Raw genomic sequence first — 25,274 nt, 5'->3', positions numbered from 1 at the left:
GTTCCTCCATACCAACCTCATCAAACCATGTTTTAGAGGCAAAGGGGCACTGTCATGCTGGAACAGTAAAAGCCAGTCCCCAAACTGGTGCCACAATCTTGAAAGTATACAATTTTCAGAAATGTCTTTGTATCCTGTAAGGGTCCTAGCTCAAACCCTTAAAAAACAGCCCCAGACTATTAGCCTTCTTCCATCAAACTTCACAGTAGGCACTACACATTCAGGTAGGTAGCGTTCTCCTGGCTTCTGCAAAACCTAGATTCCTTCATCAGACTTCCAGATAGTCAAGTGCGATTCATCACCCATTTTTCACTGCTCCAGATTCCCGTGGTGGGGTCCTTTAAACCACTCCAGTCGACCATTGGTGTTGCACATAGTAATCTTCAGCTTGTGTGAAGTTGCTCAGGCATGGAAACCCATTTCCTGAAGTTCCAGATGCAGATTCTAGTGCTTGTGCTGCTTCCGGATACAGTTTGGAACTCTGTAGTAAGTGATGCTACAAAGGACAGGCGATTTTTATGTGCTATGACTTCAGTATTTGTCAGCCCCACTTTTTTAGTGTGCTTTGTGGGTGAGTTGTTGTTACTTCTAGAAGCTTCCACCTCACAATAGCAGCACTCTCAGTGAATCGAGGCAAATCTAGCAGGGTAGAAATTTCATGTACTGACTTGCGACAAATCTGGCATCCTATGACAGTGACTGAGCTTTTCAGTACGACCCATTCTACAGCCAGTGTTTGCCTCTGGAGATTGCATTCCTATGTTCTTGATTTTATACACCTCTTTGCAATGGAGGCGGTGAAACACCTTAATTCAATAATTAGAAGAGGTGTCCATATACTTTTGGCCATATAGTATCTTTGGCATAGAGACAAGACAAATATTATTTGACAAATACCACAACATTTTTCAGATTGAAAAGGAAATTATATTTGTAAATCTAAAGTACAATGATTACATTTAGTATGCTTTATTTTTGGTTGCAATGTGTTTGTGTTTTTGGAAGCAATATCTTTTTATCTAATTGTCATCCTTTCAAACTGTTTTCAACACATCTTTGAATATCTTAATTTTTTTATATTTATAAAAAAAAATTATTAGAAATGTAACTGTGTTCTCACACGTTTCTCTGCTAACCTTAAAACAGATGCCGAAGACAAGTTTAGCCAGAGGCGATCCTGATGTAATCACAGGAAAGTGGTTCTTTTGGCTCACGTTATTGTAGAGTGAGTAGGGACTTGAACTGAGCTTAAACATATTCTCTCGAAAGTCATATCTGATGTGATCATAGCAGATAACTGAACTGCTCATAGTGATAACATCAAAGGTTGATCAAGTAAGGAAGGTATATACGTACATATATTTCTGGGAAAATTCACACAAAAAATGCACATTGTTTCTTCTGGAATGGAGTGTTTGTAGGAAAAGTGTGTGCATAGCAACTACTAACATTGTATTAAAAGGAAACGTGTAAAAAACTGTTTTATAAATTGTTCTGGGGATCTGTGTGTTTACAATACTTTGGGGACTAGATATAATACTGGAACATAAACCAAATTACTTCTTAATAAATAGAAAATATCTAGTTCTCTTATGATTTGCACCATTCAAATTATCATAGGGAATGCTTGCTTGGAGCCTGTAGTTATTTCACACATTGAGACATCAAGTTTACTTTTGAAATTGTTGTTGTCATAGCAGCTTCAAACATTTTCTTATTGTTTATATATGTTTATAGAACATCTGTCATCTTCCCAAAGCCTACATTTTACAGATCTGTAAAGTAGAGTTAGGGCTTTGAAAACTTATTATTTAGCCATTTGATTTATTTTGCTGGAAAACATATTAATCAGTTTTTTTGCGTGTTGTCTAATTTCTAGTGCTCTAGGAAAACTACCGTATTTGCTCGATTATAAGACGACCCTGATTATAAGACGACCCCCCAAAATCTGAATATTAACTTAGGAAAAAAAGAAAAAGCCTGAATATAAGACGACCCTAAAGGAAAAAAGTTTTACCAGTAAATGTTAATTCATGTAAACTATTTTTTTAAATAAAAGCTATGATTGAGAAAAATATTTTTTTTGTTTTTATTTCCTTGTATTTTTCAACCTGTCCCCCAGTTACGCACATCTGCCCCCAGGCTTGCCACACCAATGTGGCACTGTGGCCCATGATATGCCTTTTAACCCTCTATATGCCACTGTGCCCCATGGTATGCCTTTTGACCCCCTATGTGCCACTCTGTCTCCAGAAATGCCTTATACCCCTATATCCCATTCTGGCATTTAGGGGGTTAAAATGCATATTATGGGGCAGAGTGGCATATAGGGAGGTATAAGGCATTCCAGGAGGCAGAGTGGCATTAAGGGAGTTAAAAGGCATTGTATAGAGCACTCTGCCTCCAGAAATGCCTTATACCCCTATATGCCACTCTGGCATTTAGGGGGTTAAAAGGCATATTATGGGGCAGAGTGGCATATAGGGAGGTATAAGGCATTTCAGGAGGCAGAGTGCCCCCTTAACGCCACTCTGCCTCCTGAAATGCCTTATACCTCCCTATATGCCACTCTGCCCCATAATATGCCTTTTAACCCCCTAAGTGCCAGAGTGGCATATAGGAGTATAAGGCATTTCAGAAATGCCCTATGCCCCCATTTAACACACACACGCACACACACGCACACACACACACACTTACCGGTGCTTCCAATTTCCTGCTGTATTGCCGGGGCAGCGGGTCGACATCTCCTTCCGCTGCAGCCGGAAGGAGGTGGAGTTGGCAGCGGGGGTTTGTCTGCGTCCGTCGCGCATACCTTCCCCGGCTGTCAGAGATCAGAGTTCCCCGCACCGGTGCGGGGAACTCTGATCTCTGACAGTCGGGGAAGGTATGTGCGACGGACGCAGACAACCCCCGCTGCTAGCCACACCTCCTTCCGGCTGCAGCGGACGTTGTCTACGCGGATCGCGTAGACGTCAACCCGCTGCCCCGGCAATACAGCAGGAAGCACCGGTAAGTGTATGTGGGGGGGTGTTAAATGGGAGGGGGGGGGGGAGACAGGAGGATCCAGGTCCCCTGCAGCGGTGCGGGGGATCTGGATCTTAGTCTCATAATCAGACCTCTATTTGAGGTCTGATTAGAAGACGACCCCGATTAGAAGACGAGGGGTATTTTTCAGAGCATTTGCTCTGAAAAAAACCTCGTCTTATAATCGAGCAAATACAGTATGTTTCCAGTGCCCCCTCCTGCATCCATTTCAGTGCTAACATGCTAGCATACCTGGAAACTCTCTGGGTTTGACCTGTAGTCTCCAGGTGAAGTCCTGCTTCACCAAGTCTCCAGGTCAGTTGCTTCCTTCTCTGGGCAGGGGTACAACATTTGGCCATTCCCACCCCCACTCTCTTTCTGCCTACACCCCACGTATTAAAGGTTGTCTGAGGTTAATCCCATCCATTTGCACGGCTAGCAGTTATAAATACAGCTAGCCCCATTTCTTCATAAAGTCATTCCTGTGGAAGAGGGAGAAGTTCCCATGCATGTGTTTACTTATATGGTAGGCCCAGCTTGATTATTCTATTGTATCCTATTGCAATCTAGGTGACATTTCGCTGTCCAACTGATTGCGCTCTACATTACAGTGTATTCACATGACCTATCATGTCTGTAAGTTTTAGTTCAACAATAAATATACCACAATTGCACATTTACTTAAGAGTTATTTTAGTGGTTAGTAAATACTATCATTCAAACGCTTAGGGCCCTCTTTACCTAATGTATCAGTTTGTCTTAGTCTGTCAATTCTAGTCTTGTCATATCATTTGAATATATGTATTGTAAGAAGCTCTGCATAAATTGTTGGAACTATATACCGTAAATAAAATAAATAATAATAATTCAAATAAATAGATGGGTGAGGATCCAGATCGCCCGTAGCGCTGCAGGGGACTTGGATCCTCCTCTCCGGCAGCTCTCCTCCACCCCGCTGCTGCCGGCACTTCCGCCGGGAATTCTATGAAGGAGCACCAGTGTTACATGACCTTCCGGTGCTCAACTATAGAAGCCCCAGCAGTACAGACTTCCCCCGGCTGCCGGATCTGAAGATCCCCCTGCAAAGGACCTGTATCTTCCTCTCTGGCAGCCGGGGAAGGTCTGCACGATGCGCGCAGACAACCTCCGCTGCTGCCAGCACTTCCGCCTGGGCTTCTATGCTCCCACTAGGCACCAGGGAGTCTGGGGGTGCATTGGTAAGTCGGGGGGATCAGAGTGGCTTATCTAGTGGGGCATAAAGCATATCAGGGGAGCAGCGTGGCATATCTAGGGGGCATAAAGCATATCAGGGGGCAGAGTGGCATATCAGGGGGGCAGTGTGGCATATCAAGAGGCAGAGTGGCATATCTAGGGGGGCAAGGGCATAAAGCATATCAGGGGAGCAGAGTGACATATCAGGGGAGCATAGTGTCATATTTGGAGGCATAAAGCATATCAGGGGGGCAGAGTGGCACAATTTTATGTGCTTTATATGGATAGAAAGACAACCAGGGAAGTTGCAAATATATTTCATTATATTTTAAATTTTATAATAATAGAAGTAAAAAGTGCAATAACTGTAATGCACTTGAATCAAACTGAAAACACCCAGCCCGCGGTCCCTGGAAAAATTGTCTTCCACAAAACCGGTCCCTGGTGCCAAAAGGTTGGGGACCGCTGTTTTAGGCACCAGAGGAAGCAGGAGGTTGGGAGTTAACTGTAGGAAAACCCATCCAAGCTATATCATTACCCTCTATTTATTTTCACCCATTATGGATAGTCCATAAAAGACTACTATATATTGGTCCACCCATGCTTGCGCATTTCCCATCCAGAACTGGCCCTGTCTACAAAGCCTTTGGTTTCAGAATATTCTTTTGTGCCGGGAGCCTGATATGTAAATCCAGCCCTGAGGTGCATGCTTTCTAAGCTTTCATGCAAGCACCTTGATCTTATAGAACTACTCACTATTGTGTCCATCCAATCTGGGTTCAGTTGCTCATCTAAAGCCAAATACTATGCACTGAACACTGCAAAGTATTGAATGCAACATGATGGATCTCGTGATCGGATAAAGCGACACCTGTCTAAACCAAAGGGTATAATTTTCTTTTCTTGCTATTATATAGATGGTCATATTGAATTTGGTCTGTATTCTATGTGAAATACCGCTTTAAAACAACAGGACACCTGACCATCTCCAGACGTTGTGTATCACACAAACCTGCCACTGGTGCTTACAAGTTCATTTTTGATGAACCTAACTCCCAGTGCCCTTCCCCCAATGGTGAGTCCATGACATTCCTGAATGTTCAATGCATTGAATTAAATGTTCTGCATCAACAGGAATCAATGCCAGATCCTGCTGTTGTAAGTCAGCAGACTCAATCTGCCTGTTGTTCTCTGCAATGTCACAGTATTATGTAAAACCACATGGAAGATTCTTTTTTGACAAAATTCCCTCTAAGCGTTCCTTTATTGTAATCTTAAAAATAGTCTGCTGCAAAAATACTCTCTGATGACTCTTATGCTTTGTTCTTCCTTATCTTTTGCCATGCTAAAATATAGATTTTTGTTGGAAGTGATATCTTAAACATTGTTTATATTACTAAGTGTTATATCAACCAATACATTAAAAATAACAGTATTTGACTAAGACTGATGCTGTTAAACTGTGATTTTAATCTACCTGTATATCTCAGAAACTCACTGATATGAGTACATCCATCTCATTAGTGCTGCACTCAAAAACGCTTAATTTTTCAAAGTCGTTGGAGTACATTAAGTGATTGGCACTTAAATATATGATGTCTAAGATCCTTTGTCCCATAGTTGCCAACAATCTTAATTTTATTAGAGACACTCCTGACAACTAGACATTTATTGATTGACCTGAGGAAGCTGGGTGGTGATCCCAGCGAAATATGTTGTCTTGTAAGTTCATTCTACTTCTATTTCTGCACCTAAGAAGATCAAAGTGCATGCTGTTGGAGCCGAGTAGTACCATTTATAAACAGATGTGCTTTGTTTCTTAATTTTATCTTATGAGTGTCTGCCTTCCTTTGCATAAAGAAAACACACTTTTCTACATACTTCACTATTGCTGCATTTGTGTGTTTCTCCACTAGGAACAGAATAGCCATATGCTTGATAGTCAAGCCTGATGAATTACTGCAAGTTTGTGAGTTGTTATCTTACTATTGCATAGAAGATATCCACGTGTACAAAATACTGCACTATATTTACACAAATCATAAGATTCTGACAGGTGGCGTGAATAACACTGATAATCTTGTTATCATGGCACCTGTCAGCACGTGGGATAAATTAGGCAGCAAGTGAACATTTTGTCCTCAAAGTTGACATGTGAGAAGCAGGAAAAATGGGCAAGCGTAAGGATATGGGCAACTTTGACAAGGGCCAAATTGCAATGAGTCAGAGCATCTCCAAAACTGTAGCTCTTGTGGAATGTTGCAGTGGTCAGTATCAAAAGTGGTCCAAAGTAGGAAAAGCGATGAACCGGTGACAGGGTCATGGGCAGCCAAGGCTCATTGATGCATGGGGGGGGGCATAGACTGGCCCATGTCATCAAATCCTACAGGTGAGCTTCTGTATCGCAGTTTGTTGCATATGGGACTGTGTAGCCACAGACGAATCAGGGTGCCCATACTGACCCCTGTCCACTGATGAAAGCGCCTACATTGGGCACGTGAGCAAAAACCAGACCACAGAGCGAAGGAAGAAGATGGTCTGGTCTAATGAATCACGTTTTCTTTGACATCATTTGTGGCCATTATGTTATGGCTGATTGGTGTATATATTAAATAATATGGGCAGCAATTGAAAAATACAACAATATTGTGCAAGTAATCTTAAATACATAAATATAAACATTCAGAAATTCACTCTGAAAAACATAAAAGTAAATATATTTACTATCATTTTAAGCAAGAATTAAAACTACAAAGTACAAAGACTTATTGAAAGCATATGAAGAATTATTTTTTCTCTCTCACATGCTATGCTGTGTCTTATAAGTCCCTTGCTCCCTTGGGTAGAATATCAACCAGGCATTTACCCTGGCCAGTGTCCAGGCAATGTAACACATGAAATGCCTAATTAAGCTCCGCATATCCATAAAGACGAAGAGACACGGCATTTGATGCATAAACAGGGGAGGGCTGGCAGCCTAAGGCCTGGGGGGCAAGTCTAGTCAACTGGTCCATTGCGCCATCAAAGCGGCTGCGAACGACATTGAAAGCGGCCGCCGTGCGGCAGTCACTCCACCAGCGCCTAATGAAATTAAAGCGGCCGGCGTGCACGTACCGCGCCGCCCAATGGCCGTGCCTCAGCTCTTCATCCCACCCCTTTTAAGACGTCTGACTGCCCCACGATGCAGGGGCGTACCTAGAGTATTTGGCACCTGTGGCAGATCCTGTATGTGGCACCCACACACACACACACTTCAAAACTGCATAGTTTCTATGGTTAGGCAAACATTGACAGGGGTACAGCATAATTGTTATCATTATATACTTAGGGATTATGCTGTACCACTGTCAATGTGTGCCTATACATTGTGCCAGACACTGACAATACTGCAGTACAACCCCTATCACTATATACTAAGCCAAACATTGATGTGGTGTAGGCTTACCACTTAAGTGACTGGCATAGTATATAGCAGGGATGCACCGAAATGAAAATTCTGGACTGAAACTGAAAATTCAGCACTCACTTGGCCAAAACCAAAAAAAAAACTTTAAAATACTTTATTAAAAGTAACACCAAAATTAGACAAAAAAATAAATAACAATATTAATATATATATATATATATATATATATATATATATATATACCATATATATAACAACAATCACAATCCTATCATGCTCAGATTCTAGGATGTGCTGGCTGACTTAGCATGATAGGAGTGTGATTGCTGTTTGCAATTATATATATATATATATATATATATATATTAATACTGTTATTGAATTATAAATTATTATAATTTATTGTCCAATAAATGTACCAACACACCAAAGTTGGACCAAAAAAATAATTGATGACAGCAATCACACTCCTATCATGCCTAAGCATCCACTACATGCTGGAATCTGGGCATGAAAGGAATGTGATTACAGCCTCCCTATGTCATGCTATCCCCCCACACTTACACATCCATGCTATCTGAAACCCTCATTCACAAACATTCAGCATAACACCCATCACTCTCACACACTCACTAATTCACTCTCCCTGAATCTTGTCCTACATGTCACTTTTCCTCCTCCTCTTCGTTCTTCTTCTTCTTCTGTGTCCCGTCCTTCCGGTGCACTGAGCGCGGTAGACGGTGGGTGTGGCTTCAGTGTTGTGTGCCGGGATTTGACATCAAGTCCCGATGCACAGCCACAGTTGCCGGGCGTTTCTGGAGGCGTGCCGGCGTGGTGGCACCCTCAGATGAGCGGCAGCCGGGGCGGACCCCCCCCCCAGCAGGTACGCTACTGGCACGACGGCCGCATTCAATCCCGCTCGCAGCCGCTTAGTTTTAAACTTTGCGGCTGCGTTGAATGCTCGTCTGCCGGCCGTCCATCCGGCCCACCGGCCCGGATTTAGGGTGGCCTGGGGGGCAATTGCCCCCCTGCCCAGCCCGCCCCTGTGCATAAAGCCTACAATGTCACACCATCACCCATATAACTTGGGCAGAATTTACACATGACATTGTAAGCTCTTGGTAGTCCTGAGCAAGAGACCAAAAATATTGGTAAGGAAGTTGTCATCTATATTGTAAGTTCATTTGTGCAGGGCCTCCTCACTTGTTTCTGTATTTCATCTTGTTATGTTGTATATATGTCCCTAACAGTCACACCAAAAAGGAATGCATATTAAATTACTTAACTATGCACTGTAAAAATAATAATAATAAGGTACTTAAGATACAGCACTTAGTGGCAGGAAAGTGTTCGCATAGAAATCTATGCATGCTCTTTCCCCATACAAATCAGCATCAGAAGAATCTGCAAGCTGTTAATAAGTGCGTTCCTATGAAATAAAATCAGGAAGCGCTAGAAGGATCTGCTGTTGTTTGTCTAATCTAACTCACGTGCAAAGGATGCCCACATGTTCGATAAGATGAAAAGAAACAGGTGGAAAGCGTGAATAACCAATGGTATTTTTTTCTTCTACATTACAGGAAGCCAGTAGCTGCTAGAAATGAGATAGCACAAACAATGTAACCATTAGCATTATTATAACTCATCCATCACTAATCAAGTAATCAGCTCTGTGCTTACACATGCTATTATATAGCGTATTACTACTTCCTCCTTTAAAACCTTTCTATAGTTTTTACAGCACAATAACTCCTTTGTACCCCTTCTAAGTTTCTGTTAGGCTTCCGATTAGTTTTCATTTTATTGTTATTTATCCTTTGTATAACATTCCCACAATTATTTATCAGAATGTACACAGGGCACATGAAAATATTGTATAAAGCATTGTTGTTCAACTTTCAAGCCAGATGTTGACCCTAAAAAGTTTCTTAATGCCTTTCTTTTTTTTATATAATGGTACCAGGCCACGTAAGTCAGTTACATGAAAGGGCTGGTAATCTTCAGCCATGGGAACCTGCCCAGATAAATAACCCAATAATACATCATGTCAGACAGCTTCTCCTTTCACGATATGGGCATTCAAGGGGCTACATAGAAAGCCAATAAAAGGAGGACAGAAAGGATCCAGTCATGGCGTAAACATTGCAGTGGTGGGCTGGCACCTTTTGGCTCAGAGGCAAGTACAGATGCCCCCTGCTTCACCATTGTATATTAGTTCCCCCCTCATCTAACATGTTTTCTTTGATCACACACATGCTTAATTACCGCTTAATGTACCACATGGATGTCTTTCTTCTGCTCGCACACTATGACTGTGTAACAACGTTTTTTTGTGACCCTGGTGAGCACCTGTCTCCGAGAGCAAGTTCACCTACTGTTAAGGATCACATTGACCATCTGCCCCCGCCAAGTGACTATATTTACAACACAATAACAAAAAATAAAGTTCTGATAAAACCTTGGTTAAGGTTGTGTGACTTTTTTACAGAGGGAGAGAAATGGACACAGGGGCCCATGACTGGGGCTGCCACAAGGATGGCCGTGTGCGTCGCTTACCTGAAGAACACATGGTACCAGGATGCATCCATGGAGGTCCCACCTTGCAACTTACAGGACTTAAGGGATCTGTTGCTAACGTCTTGGTGCCAGATACCACAGAACACCTTCAGAGGTCTAGTGGAGTCCATTCCTCGACTGGTCAGGGCTGTTTTGGCGACAAAAGGGGGACCTACACAATATGAGGCAAGTGGTCATAACTGTATATACAAACACATATACATACATCCCACCTTCGCTTACCTCTCACCTCTCCAGTAGCTTCCTGCCCTGCGTAACATGACCCCGATACGTTCCTGTCTCCCCTGCTAGTTCAAAATAATTTAGAAACGGCCCCCACTGGGAATTGCTGTTACCAAGTCTCGTAAATCTGCTTTTGCTAATCTGGGCGTAGTGTCGGCGAAGCCTCATTTACAACTTGTAATTTCCTAAAGGCAGTTCAGTTAATGATGGTATTGGTCCCAAGACATGTGAGGTACTTGTGCCTACTTTGACAAGGCGGCCCATTGGGTGAGGCCTTTTGGAAGAGGGGCCCTGATGGCCAAAACCGATATTGAGGCAGCCTTTCAGCTCTTGCCAGTTCATGGGGGCTGTTCGTCCCTCTGGACGGCAGCTCAAGTTTCATCTGGATAGAGTGGTGATTCGGTAGCTCTGCTTCTGAGGTATCCATTGGAATCGAGTCAGCAGGGATCTGTCTCACCCCAGGTCCTGATGCTCCACGTAGAAGAGCTTGAAGTGAAAATGAAAATCGTTGGCCGAAAATGGGCCAAAAATTAACCAAAACATTTTCCTGCATTGTTTTTAGCCCATTTTTACATGTCTAGTATACAGTATTTGTAAATAATAACATTCATTATATTTTTTCAATACAAGTAAATCAAAATAACGTAAAGTATGAGTTAATTTCTAACTTTGACAGGCTCAAGAGATTTTTACATGGAAGGGATTTGGATTGTTGTCTGGCACCAGAGAATCTTCTCTCATGTCACACAGCAAAAACAAACAGCTATCTGATTTATTGTCAGCTCCATAAGGACAGAGAAGGGTATCCCTTAAACAAAACAATGCTTCACTAGCAAACAGTTCCCAGCTCAGACATCCTGGAGAAATTCAACCTGTAACCAGTTTCAGTGGAACTGAGATGAAAGTGAAGTAAAGGTGATACTTTTGTTTATTAAAAAAGTTACCAAAAGTGGAAGCAATTTAAACCTGTTATGTGTTTCTGCAGTTATTTTGCTAATAATGAAAGCCACAATTAGTCTGTTTATATCTCTCCAGGACAAATTCCACTTAGATAACATTCTTTAGGGAAGTCTTTTTTTTTTGTATTTACCACTTCTTTTGGTTATTGTTTTAGTGTTTTTAAGTATTACATTACATTTTATTTATAGCGCACCTACAGATACCATAGCAATGTTAGTAAAGTGACGTTAAAATTGACAATATTTTCACATAACACAAAAGATGGCCTTGCCCTAGCGAGCTTACAATCTATTAAATTCACTTTAGATATTATACAGATAACAAAAACAGCTAAAAATATTTAAGCGCATGATCCGGAAGTGACTCTAAATAATTAGCCTGTGGGCTGCTTGGAATTAAAGAAATAATAAAGCTGCTATCACCCTCCATATTTGAGCATAAGTATTTGCTGGTTAAAGGGACCAAACATTACTTTTTTCTGCGCATAAGCTACGAAACAGTGTATACAGTATACTGTAGATCTTTAGAGAATAAACTTTTTCATGCATTTACTTTGTCTTTTTTTTTTTTGCTTTGTGCTTCATTAAGAGTAGAGGGCCTCTATGCATTCATGCACTTCCCAGAATATGCTGTAGTGGTTACAATACACAGCCCCTTTAAATGCCTACCCCCACATCAATAAAATCTGCTGTTCTGTCTTGTTTAGAACCAAAATTATGCTGATGTTTCCTTAGGGGCGATGCTAGGAATGCAAGTGAACATTTTGAGCATTCGAAAGATGGTATGAGATATCATTTTAGACATGTTCTAGTTATATCATGAAACGCTCAACCAAGAACGAACAACCTCTTCATAGCCTGTCTTATGTAGTGTCCCCGCTTCGGGGGATCACATTGTAGCTGGTGGACAAAGAACCAATTTATTTAACAAAATTTTAGCCTGGCAGCATCAGTGGCATGCCTAAAAGGGGGTGGTCCACCACGAGTGGCACTCATCAGGGGAGTGACCGCTGTGGAGCTCGCACACTGTTCCTGCTTCCCCTGAGTGAAAAAGAGAGTTTCCGCAAACAGTGTGCAGGTGCCACAGCATAGACATCTGAGCAGCCCCAGTGCTACTCGACCACCCCCTGGACCAGAGAAATCTGCAGGTTAGGAAACAGGGTCTGGGATGCTGAATGAATGAATTAGTGAGTGAATGAGTCAGTGAGTAAGTGAGTAAGTGAATTAATGTTATAAGTGTTTAGAGGCAGAAATTGGACAGGCAGGCTGTTAAGGGGGCAGAAGTGGCACAGGCAGGCTACTTCAGGGGCAGAGGTGGCACAGGCAGGCTGTTTCAGGGGCATAGGTGGCACAGGTAGGCTGCTTCAGGGGCAGATGTAGCACAGACAGGCTGCTGCAGGGGCAGAGGTGGCACAGGCAGGCTGCTTCAGGAGCATGGGTGGCACAGGTAGGTTGCTTCAGGGGCATAGGTGGCACGGTTCGGCCGCTTCAGAGGCAGATGTGCACAGACAGGCTGCTGCAGGGGCAGAGGTGGCACAAGCAGGCTGCTTCAGGGGCATAGGTGGCACAGGTAGGCTGCTTCAGGGGCAGATGTATCACAGACAGGCTGCTGCACGGGCAGAGGTGGCACAGGTAGGCTGCTTCAGGGGCAGATGTAGCACAGACAGGCTGCTGCATGGGCAGAGGTGGCACAGGCAGGCTGCTTCAGGGGCAGAGGTGGGACAGGCAAGCTGTTTCAGGGGCAGAGGTGTCACAGGCAGGCTGCTTCAGGGGCAGAGGTGGCACAGGCAGGCTGCTTCAGGTTCAGAGGTGGCACAGACAGGCTGCTTCATGGACAGAGGGCGGCACAGGCAGGCTGCTTAAGGGGACACAGATGGGCTGTTTTGGGGACAAAGGTGGCACAGACAGGGTGCTTCAGGGGCAGAAGTGGCACAGAGAGGCTGTTCTAGGGATGGAGGAGGCACATGCAAGCAGTTTCAAGGAAAGAATGAGCACAGGTAAGCTGTTTCAGGGGCAGAGGTAGCACAGGCAGGCTGCTTTAGCAGCATCATGTGGCAAAGGCAGGTTGCTTCATGACCAGAAGTGGCACTGGCAGGCTGCTTCATGGTCAGAGGTGGCACAGGCAGGCTGCTTTATGGGCAGAGGCTTACCCCATCAGTGTCTGGCTTGGCATATTGTGATGGGGGTTATGCTACACTACTGTCAATGCATGGCTCAGTATATAGTGAAAGGAATTAGGCTGTACCATATCTGTTCAGTAAATGTTATTTATGTTAAATGTTATTTTATTTAACACCATATTCTATCTTTTAAGCTCCATAATGGCTATATAATAAAATTATTTCCCCCCCCAAAAAAAAATGAAGGTCCCACCGAGATTTGAACTCGGATCGCTGGATTCAGAGTCCAGAGTGCTAACCATTACACCATGGAACCACATGATCAAAGCTTCCCTTTCTCTTGTTTTGGAAGTCAAAGCTAACTCGGAGCAAATTGAAAACTCAGTTAAGGGTGCTTCACACAGTGTCTTAACATTTTTTAATTATTAATTTGATAAACAATTATGTATAAATTATTTACTTGGTTTTTTTTTTTTGGTAAATGTATACTAGATAGCTTATAAACTATTTTTCATATGGTAATCCATACACAGTTCTATTTTACTACACCGACTACAAGAAATGTATTATAGTTTTCACTTCTCCCTGCCATATGTTCTCAGTAAAGCTTTGAAAACACAGGTAACGATTAATAATTCATATTTTCATAACCATCAAAATGATTGTAGCAACAAAATGGAAATATCCTAGATCTCCATCCTGTGAATAATTCTTTTTATTGATGTATATGCTTCTATATGCTTACTTAAGATTATGCAAGTGTGAGGATCACCCAGAAGAGATCGCTTTTAGGGGGGTGGGAAGCAGATGGTAGTGGGCAGGAAGTAGGTAGAACATGGTCAGGAACCAAATGCAACATTCTGGAAACCGGGTTTCCCACCCCCATACTAATATAAGCTATCCTCTCTCACATGGCTAGTCCCTTACACATGCAGATAGCCCACTCCTCATTAGCCCCCAAGTGGGAGAGCAGAGAGTAGGAATGCCTAAACGCTGTTCCCAGGTATGCTTATTAGTAAATAATTCCTTTATGCAATTTTAGCCATGACTAAACCACATCATTAAAAATCACATCTTCTCATGAAAATTTTAAAAAAATCAATAAAGAATATTTTTTATATTGTTTCAAATGACCAAGATGGACACATTTGTTAAGGGGGCATGGTTAAAGATGTGGCTAGGGACAAGGCTTTTAATGTGCCACCGATTAAATAGCCATTTGGAATAAAAATATACATTATTTACACAAATGCCTTTATAAGTTAGATTTTCTGGAGTTTATATACATATGATTATGGCCTTATAGCACTGTGATTCATACCCAGCAAACATTCTGAGCTCCTAGATAAGAGGCAATCATGGGAGAGACTGTTCCACCTAAAAAAGGATACTGTGTTCTCTTGCTTTACTTGATCAAGTCATATTGACCGTATTTTTAGGTTTTTATTTTATATTGTATCTTTTCAAATTATATAACATGCCTATATGCAACTGTGCTTTGCTGCAAAACACATTTAACCCCTCCCGTACTAATCATTGGGTGTAAAATAAACACATTATCAATAAAATGTTTCTAGATACCGCTAACACTTGATCAATAAAAAGTATTTTCATGTGACATTTAGACTAAAGGGGGGAAATTATAGTTGACTTTCTTTTGTGGGACTTCTACAAGAAACCGTCACAGCAATTCTGCTGTAATTCCATGGCTTAGAAGGCATCGTTAAGTATTGTTTATTTGTTACGCTTGTTTTATCCACCATAAAAAGCCCTGGAGGTAACACAACAACATTTTTGCTGGGAAAAATCTCTTTTACTGTTTCTCAGCATTTTGAACTTAATCAACATGCTGGAAGCGTTGATGTATCAACACTGTCCTAACACGCCTTTATCTGTCAGACGGGCCTTAAACTCACTGTCAACAAGATGGCTACCGCACTGCTCCTTCTCATGTAAACAGTCCTGTACAAAACACCTGCTCAACAGAGCATTAAGCAAATCGCAAGTGAACTTGCTGGTCTCAGTCTGTGAACATGAATATGGTGCCATGCAAGATTAGGCTGCATGACTGCCTCTTTTAAACAATCTCAGGATTATGGAGTTTAAGGAATGGCGCCCATCACAGAAGAAGACTTTCTCATTTATTCAGTTCCTGAAGACCATGACGTTAAGATACACGGTACACCTGCCCTGGAAAATTATATCAATATACTTTAAACAAAGTGAAAAAAAAATCACATGAGCATTCTGCTAGCAACTGCAAGGACTTAGATGATTGCTCCTTATTAGTAAATTAAGCAGCTGACTTAAGTCCACAAAGCCCCTGGAGGGATGGCAATACAGCCAAGTACAAAATAGATTTATCATATTGTTTCATCACTATAGTCTGTAACAAAAACATGAACATGTATGCAATTCGATTTATTGAACATATGTGTACAATTAAAGGGAACTGTCACACTAAGTTCTATACAACGCATTACTCATACAGCCAAGTACAAAATAGATTTATCATATTGTTTCATCACTATAGTCTGTAACAAAAACATGAACATGTATGCAATTCGATTTATTGAACATATGTGTACAATTAAAGGGAACTGTCACACTAAGTTCTATACAACGCATTACTCATGTTTTCCTCACCCTTTTCACTATGCTGTTTCATCACATTGCCTTTAACTAATTGTGATAGTATCTTTACGGAGGAACTAAGCTGTTGTTAAAGGGTCATGCCCATCTGATAAACCACTGGAGGCAGAACACAACTTCCTACTGTGGCTGACAGTAAGATTTCTGTTTATTCTAAATTGAGGTGTCATATGGAATGAAAAAACATTCATAATTGATAGATTTGTTAAATTGTTGAATTCTAAAAATATAGTGAAATATACATAAAAATAATTCATTTAACTGGACTGTGCTGTTAAGGGTAAATTACATGTCCATTTAGATTTTTTTTTTACAAAAAATACTCATGTTTAAGAAGGTAAATAATTGTAAGTATCCTGGTCGTCACTGACCAGACACAGATAAAATGGTTTCCTATGATATAATTTTTGTCAGCTCTACCCTAGGCATCAATTAACTATCCTGTGACACCTTTAATTTTGACTGCTATGATAATTTCTTAAATATTTTATTTCTATCGACAATTTTACAACTTAGTTGTGCCAATGTAAACAATACTATACGTATTGTCCTTAAACCTACCCTCATTGGTTTCATTATTCTTAGCAATTATTATTTGTTGTGATTTTATATCATTTTATGTATATGTGATTCCATCATAAATCTTCAAAGAAAACTTGTATTCTATTTATTTTCACTCGGTGTATGCAAAGCTTTCAAATCAGCCAAAAGGGATGATCATGTGCACGCTGTTGATGTACTGGCCAACAACAATTCGAATCAGGGTTCGAAACGATTAAAAAGAAAATGCCCCAAGGTTTTTGTCTGTCCAAAATTTGTGATTTTATTGGCCACCACTATATTTTTCATTTCTATATTCACCCCAAATATACACAAAAATAGATTTCTGTATAAAACTATTACCCAAGTTAGTTTCAAACGTACAGTTTTAATGCATAATTCAAGCTGTCATGAAAACAGGTGTGGGCTACAGAAAGTTCGTCAACAAGTTGTAGGTTCCAGGTGTCACGTATTTAGATGAAATTGCATTTAATTTGAGCCTAATTAGATTTTACCACATATTACCAAATTGATAGTGGTGTTATAATCCAAAGGCTTTTGTCATGCTACAGTTAATTGATCTCTGAACAAATAAGATTTTTCAGGTGTTACCATTGTTTGTGGTTTGGCTTATTTAATATGCTTCCTTTAATTATTTAAGGATATACAGTCCAAGTTTTGATTAAATAATTTAGATAATATCAATTTTAAACACAAATGGATATTTGTTGGATAATTTAGTAACCCATAGTGAGGACAAATAATAAAATAGTAAGCTTGCAAGCAGTGCCCTCTACCATATATCGGTTTGCTTTGTCTGTCAATTCTAGCTTTGTTATACTGCCATTTCACCATCAGTAAAATCAGCATCATCTTCTGGAAATACAACACACTATTTTAAAGTGTTCAAAGCGTACCTTTGTTTAGCAGGAGGAACAAGAAGTGATCCAACACATGCTAGCCTAATTGTTAAAACATGCTGAGGCTAGAAGAGCAACTCTTTCACCAACTCAGGGTATTATTATTACATTTTATTTTATATGTCAGCAGATTCCGTATTATAATAAGGGGATATTTTTCTTCTGTCTCCCCTATTTTGTAAGTAAAGGCATAATATACCCCTCAAGAGTCCTAAAAAATATCCACTGGCTAACGCTTTTCTTGTAGGACTTTTGCAATGGTAATTTCAACTATAAATAGCCAGTGAAGCATTTGGGGACCACCACTCTCATCCCTTATCTTGCCATGTTGGTCTACTATTTTGGGGTTGTTCCTGCTGCACAAACACATTAGGGTATGTTTTAAAGCTGTTAAGTCACTGGAAGGACAATACAGGAACCAGTTTGAATCAGATTAACAATCTTGGTCAGGTCCTTGAAAAGCGAGCAGTCAGAGAAGAGCGGTGGCCCTGGTAAATGTCAACATTAATCAAATTCAATTTCAGATTCAACGTCATTAAATTAATTAACCAGGTTAAACTCTCTGACAGGAGCATTGATCTTCTACATCTTCAATGGGTAATGATAACCTCAAATAAAAATTCTTGGGCAGGATAGTTTTATGCCAATTTCAGATATACAGTTGTAACAATTAATGTTAGCCTGGATTTATTTAGGTCTATTGTGGAAAACATTTTGGGGAATCAACAAGAAAAGGGTTATTTGCTTCTGTGAAAGCAGTACATAGAAATATTCATAACACCTGCAACTTTCAGCACTTCAACCATTACCAATGCGCAACTACAAGAGAAAGTCATTGTCCTTTTTTGGCACACTAATGATTTCCCTATAATCAAGACATCATTATTATTAAACTGGATCTATATGTACACTTTTATGTAACAGCCAAGGTTGGTGGTGAATCTGCAGTACCTTCTTAATCCCAAATTCTTAATACAGAATTGACCTGCTTTAGCTCCCTAGTTAGCACTTCTGTTGTGTAAGCACCAGGACTTTTCTGCAAAAATGGTCAATGTATACCTGTCACTTTTTGTTCTGTATGTACATTAATTTCTTTAACGTTATATGTAAGCAATAGACTTATTCCAAAATCTTTATCCTGAGGACAATGTAATTGTAATTAATCTATAGAGGGCGATTCTCTCAGAACTCAAAATATCCAAGGTTACCTACCTCCAAAGAGTCTTTGTTTAGAACAACTCCTCTTTTCTCTTCTAAACGTTGTTGGCAATTGCTGCCCTAGGCCTGGCCTAAGGGCACCGAGACATCATCATCCTTAAGTAGGATCTCTAAATCTTGCCATGGGCCCTCTTTGCTGAGCACAATGGCATTGAATCATATCCCAATGCTCTCATAAGCATATGTGTGTGGGAAGAGATACTATAGAGGCTATGCTGGGTAGGCACCTTCTAATACTAATGACTTAAAATATAAAATGACATAACCAGGAGATTCACTAGCTCACATTTAAGAATGAGATTGCTTCTGTTTCTGTACTGTCATAGTATCCCAGATACTATGTTAGAAGAAGAATATATGTTTTACATGGCTGGTTAAGACCGTGTGTGTTTCTATTCCAGTCTTTGTTTGGAATGTTCAGATAACAGACCACCCGGAATCTGATAACAATGTTATCAAAGCACCTTTACCCAGTTAAAAAAAGAAACAAAAACCTGAAAAGTATTTAAATGCATTGTATAAAAATGTCAGGAATTCTAAAAAAAATATATATAGGATATTGTTTGAGATTTACTGAAGGTGTTTTATTACGGTACTAAGTACGACTGATCTCAACTTCTAGCCTTACTTCCACATTATCCACTTTATATATATAGAATGATAGTGAGATATTTAATAGTATATTTATGTATCTATTTCTAGATCTTCAATAGAAATGTTCTTTATTTATTTAGTTTTACATGACTGTTCCTTATAGTGAACTTTATCAACCTGTCCATGCTTTAGAGGGATGACTAACGCAATTCCTACTGGTGTTTCCTGCACTGACTGTCAGCTGTCTTGATCTTACAGGCCAAGATCCAGGGTATAACCCACAGGCGGATGTTCTCCCACCCCTGGATGAAAAGACACATCCTGTGTGGACACACTCTAAGTTGCACATTATTAACAGACTTAGTACAACATTTATGAAGCTACTCCCAGCCAGTATATTCCTGAATTGTTTGTCACCCTTTGTCCATTCTATGAGTCAGTCCACGGTTTTATTGTATTGTATATTTGTTTTATTGTATTGTATATTTGTTTTGGATACCAGACCCCCAGATTGCCTGCCAAACCTTTTGGCTAGTGTTAGTATGAGTTTGTCTTGAACTTCAGCAACTTACCTTAGTACGGAAGTCCCTGCGGCCACAGAGTACCCAGGGGCTCATCCTCTAGGAAAAAAGAGTGAAGAGCGAGGTCTAGTGTGAAGCTGCATCTCTCCATGCTGAGGAGCTACATTTTGACTACCCATTTGCTTGCCCTTCCGCACTTCAATCGTTTAACAGGTTGAAACGCTAAACAATTAAGTGTACCATTTGTTTAGTGACACAACAAAAGTGTGTCTACTGGAGTTAATGCCACAAACACACACGCACACAGAGACATGCAAACTATAACCTGTTTATCGCAAACAAGCACAAACATGATCCCAAAGCTGTGTATTTATCAAAACACAAACACACGTAAATAAATACAAAAAAAATAAATCTGTGGCAAAAACAACATGACATGAGTAAGAGAATTAGGCCACATGACAGGGTTGGAGGGAATTTGCTGTGATGTTTTTTCTTCTGCTCTCTGTATGCGTTTAATCACACTGAGTTGAAAGGGAGGAGAAGGCAAAAAATGTTTCAAATAATTGTCCGCATTTGTAAGAGCACACCCCAGGTGTTTGGTAAATAGGGGATTTTTGCAATTCAGAATATGGATCCCCCAGCTAAATAAACTTTAGATGGGGAGGGGAGGAAGGAACAGCAGGGGGTCTGTGTCGCTGCTTAATCTAATACTAGCCATATAAAGACTATGTAAATGCTAGATTGTAAGCTTGCGAGCAGGGCTCTCTCCACCAAATGTATCGGTTTGTCTTAGTCTGTCAATTCTTGTCTTGTCATATCCCTTGAATTTATGTATTGTATTAAGCGCTGCGTAAACTGTTGGCGCTATATAAATAAAGGATAATAATAATAAAATGCTAGTTCTGTTTATTTTAAATGCTTTTCATTCAGTTTTGCATATTCCAAGAAGATGTGATAATTTCATTTCTCTTTCTGGAAGAAGGGTCTATGCGTTGATAAGAAGATCTTGTGATCTCGTCTACTGAACAGATTGTAGCTCTGGCTGTGGAATGTTCACAGTGGCAGACATTGGGCCTACCCTGGTGAATAAAAATTCCTGTCTCCTTGATCCTCAATAGGAATGACATACTTCACATGCCAGTCTGTATGTGTAGAAAAGATAAAAAGCCAGCGAGAAAAAAAGAATATATATATGTATAAAAAATATAGATAGATAGATAAATATATATTTATTCATTTATATTTTCTTTTTTTGTTTTACCTGGGAATTCTACATTTTTCTACTTTATCCTTTACATTGCTATATATAAAAAAAAAAAAACCTGCTTTGGTGCTAAGCCTTCTTTACAATCCAAAGTCCTGTTTTAATTACAGTGCTAATTTACTGCTAATTACAGTGAGCCCCTACTTTGTGGCAGCAAAAATGCCTTTTACATCTTCCCCTTGCAGGGGGATTCCTTTTCTTTACATACCATAGTGATGTCTCGCTTAGGAATTCATGTGCGCCACCTTTAAATATTTTCAAGTAACTTATTTTTTTTTCATATAAATGTTTTAACTCCACAACCTGGAAGGGTGGAAATCAATTGTGTGGAAGTTGCGTTTTTCGTTGAGAGACAGACGGCCTTGAGACCCATACAGCCGTTGGAATAACCGTTGACTGTTTATTTCTGCAAATCCTGTGAAACAGGCAGCAGGTGCAGAATGGAATGTACTGCCGATTGCATCTGCTTTGTGCTTTCTGTAACCACCTTTTTAAACTTTGTGATTCACATATTTAAACATTATCATTTATCAGGACTTCACAGTACACGAGTCCTCCAGAAAGATTTTATTTTAAACACATCCTAACTTTTTAAATGACTAAAGTGGGGAACTTTTCAAGGTGATGGGACTGGCTGGGTGGACACAGCTTTACATAGACTTTGTATGCGACATAAACTACTAATCATAGTTCATGCAAGACATGAAATCAGGAGAACAAGGAGGAACAAAGGGAATTGGGACGCAGGCAGGGACTGTCCCTCCTAAGGACATGCTTAAATCAGTGAACATTTCTAGAGCTTGGAAATTATTGAAAACAACTTACACCATAGAAAAACCCACCCATTATTCACCATTTCTGGCACCCTCACGACAGACTTTTGTGACACCACTTTGCAACTTCAGAGACTCTTGTGTTTAAATGTCATCTTAAACCAAACAGAAAGCTCTTGTAGGATACCTAACCTTCACAATGTATGTCCTGTTCAGTGAATACAAGGCATGGACCTTTTTAAAGATATTGCTCAGGTGTCAGCAAAAATGTTCCTAACAGAGTCCAGGGCACTCCTGGACCCTGTGGATACATAAGGGTCAGACACCTATGAAAAGTTTGTTTTATTACCAAAGATAATAGTAGCAGATGGTACAATACAGAATGTATTCAGTGATATGTATATAATGTATGAAAATGAAATTACATGCGCACATCTTCTTCAATTCTTACTCTATATTATGTAAAATTCAATTGGTGATGCTATCATTACACCTGAACATTACACCTCCTTTAACTTGACCTACCTATTAGGTTGGAGCAATAGTAGTTAACTAATTCAAGGTAGCCTTGATCACCATTTTTGTCACAAATACAGTCTGTCATGTCTTATTACATGACTTCATGCTGCGTTACAAGGTTGTTAAAGAATACAATCGTAGACAATGGTGAAATGATAGAGCAGTACAGGTCCCAAGGGTTGCAGCCCTCTTCTCCTGTTCCTGATGACCTAGTGAATGGGGACAGGTTGGAGATCTGTGCATCTAATGAAATATACATTTTCTGCACATTTTTGATGGTACTGAGGTAAGATATGACTTCATTTCCCATCATCTTTACCCTCTGAAAAGATTAAGCAGTTTAGGACATACTATATGTCCTAGAATAAGGGGATATCAGGGGACAACCTACAATGTTCAACTTAAGCACCATGTTTGGACCTCCCCAGCCTACGAGACACCGTTATAAAACAGAGGTTTACAGGGAAAAAAACTAAACTAGTTCCTTTGGAAAACAGTCTTTTATGGCACTGCTTGCTCATTAGGAGCACTACCTGGAGTGCTTGGATATCTACAGGAGGCATGAGAGGAGGAGGTTTACTTAAGCATTAATCTTTTCGTTAAGAACAATACGACAGTTTTACCTGATTAGGCAGAAAGAAAGCTATAAAATTAGGTCTTAAGGAAAGCAATGTAATCACCAGACACTTTGTTATTTCTATTGTGTGCAAATGTTTTGTTAACACAATGGAAGGTAACCCAAATTACCCCATTAATTAGGCCGCAATATCTTTAACAATTCTCAATGAATAAGTCAATATTTCTGTGGTTGTAGAATTGCCCAAATGAAGCAGCTATAACAGTTAAATATGTAGTATAATTAATTACCTTGTATGCATATTATTGTAAAAGTCTATCTTTGTTTACTTGTTCCTGTTTTTTTTGCTGTCAGAGTGGTAAGTAGAAATGAGGATGTGAAGAACGTGGCTCTGATGCAAAGTTTGAAAAGTGGTCTTGGTCCAAAAAAATGGAATGGTCCAATCAGCAGGAACATTCCATTGGTTGTTATGGGATAAGAGCACTTGTCTCAAGAATCCAATTTTATACATAACTTTAAAGTGTTTACACATATGTCTGTCCATATAATGATGGAATGTTTCTGGCACCATGTGAACGGCTATGGTGCAGTGTTCTTGAGGATAGGATTGAAGATTTGACGCATACCTTCCACAAAAAAAAGCTCAAGAAAAAATAAGTGAATTGTATTTTTTTTAATGGTTCAGAAACTTCTTAAATTTATTTTATTAATAGTACTTAATATTTACCAACATGCACCTCATGTCCTAATGTCTCTGTAGGCACATGTCTGAATCTGAGTTTCTGTGAATGCCTTTCGTAACCGAGTCAAAAATAATGAAGACGTTTCCACTTTCCAAAGCCAGAGTCTTACAGTAACATTTAAACTAATGTCAAGTGATATGAGGAGAATGTGGCCTTGAACAGTTAGGAAACGGAAAAAGAACAAACAGTAAAAGGAAGGGTTAGTAAATATGCAAAAATGACTGTTATTCCCTGAGGAAATGCTGACACTATTTCCTCTTCAGAAAATAAATTTCACAGGTTATTACACGTACTAAGTTCTTGTGTCCACTGCACATTATTTCTGTGGGTAAATTGAATGACACACAGTGGGTGGATTAATGACTGGGAGAAAAAAGGACAATTACTCCCTGGTGCCTTGATGAGAGGCGTCCAGTTTGGCCCACCTGCTGGTTAACAGTTAAGCCAGGCAGAGTTCCTACATATATAAGTAAAAAAAGGATTTGGTTCTCCTGGTTTAATTCATCAACGACTAATTCTTCATAATCGAACCACTCCAAATCTAATTCTGTAGTAAAGGAATCATCAACTGAATAGTTCCATCACTTTACCAAACTATTGGAAACTCTTGAATTGTACAACAGCAAGCATTCTAATATTTAAGGCACCCTTCATCCACTGGACGCCCACCTTAAGATTCTTCTGATGATAACGTATCCTATCTATAGTATTTATAACATAATTTAACGGTAGAACAAACACCCTAAACAATGTTAGTGTATCATACAAACTACACTGGCCTGTCACTATGAATAATACCATGCATTCTGTACATGAATAAACACACCTAAGGATTAAATTATGCAACCTTCTGATAATGAGATGATTTGGGTTATTTTTGTTAATCCCTAATTACAAGATGAGTTGTGTTTGCTGTAGTGCTAATGTCCATTTCAAGGATTGTTTTGTAGTGACTTGCAACCACGTACGTAAAGACATTCTGAATTAAACAGGGATCTCCACTGTGGTGAACCAGTGATGAACCGGTGAGAAAAGCACCAACTGGCGTGCTCTGGGAGCATAATATGAAGGAGTTATCTCCAGACTATATGACTCTATCCAATTAGCTCTGAGACCATGAGATTGTTGTTAAACCCTGAGACTCAAGAGTTCCCATGTATGAACATAAACATCTTGGATATTTAGGACAGCCATTCATATATGGTCTCTCATCCTATGATAAGAACTACTGTATCTGTCTTGTCTCATGTTTTGTTTAGATAGGACCACTGTCATATTCCTAAACTTCATCTGCCTAGGAATAATCCCATTTGGTCATACAGACTGTCCTCCTGTACAGTAATACAATAATATGGCATAAATATATTGCACGCGCATTGAATTAAAGATATGTTTGCCAGACCAACACATCTTGAGAGTTGAGAGTT

At 39.9% G+C, this 25,274-nt stretch overlaps 1 protein-coding gene and 1 non-coding gene across 2 annotated transcripts in view; one reads left to right on the top strand and one right to left on the bottom strand.

Moving 5' to 3' along the window:
- The window catches only part of LOC149284315 (inactive tyrosine-protein kinase PRAG1-like), an 89,729-nt gene that overhangs the window by 47,595 nt on the left and 16,860 nt on the right, over window positions 1-25,274 (top strand). The gene's annotated exons all lie outside the window — the stretch shown is intronic.
- On the bottom strand, window positions 13,768-13,839 carry TRNAQ-CUG (transfer RNA glutamine (anticodon CUG)). Its single transcript has one exon. It is a non-coding gene; the product is annotated as a tRNA-Gln (tRNA).

The sequence above is a fragment of the Sceloporus occidentalis genome, unplaced genomic scaffold, assembly GCF_023333645.1.
Source record: "Sceloporus occidentalis isolate IW3139 unplaced genomic scaffold, rSceOcc1.0.p SCAF_95, whole genome shotgun sequence".
NCBI lineage: Eukaryota > Metazoa > Chordata > Lepidosauria > Squamata > Phrynosomatidae > Sceloporus > Sceloporus occidentalis.
The sequence above is the reverse complement of the archived record's forward strand: the minus strand, read 5'-3'. Positions and strand labels throughout refer to the sequence as shown.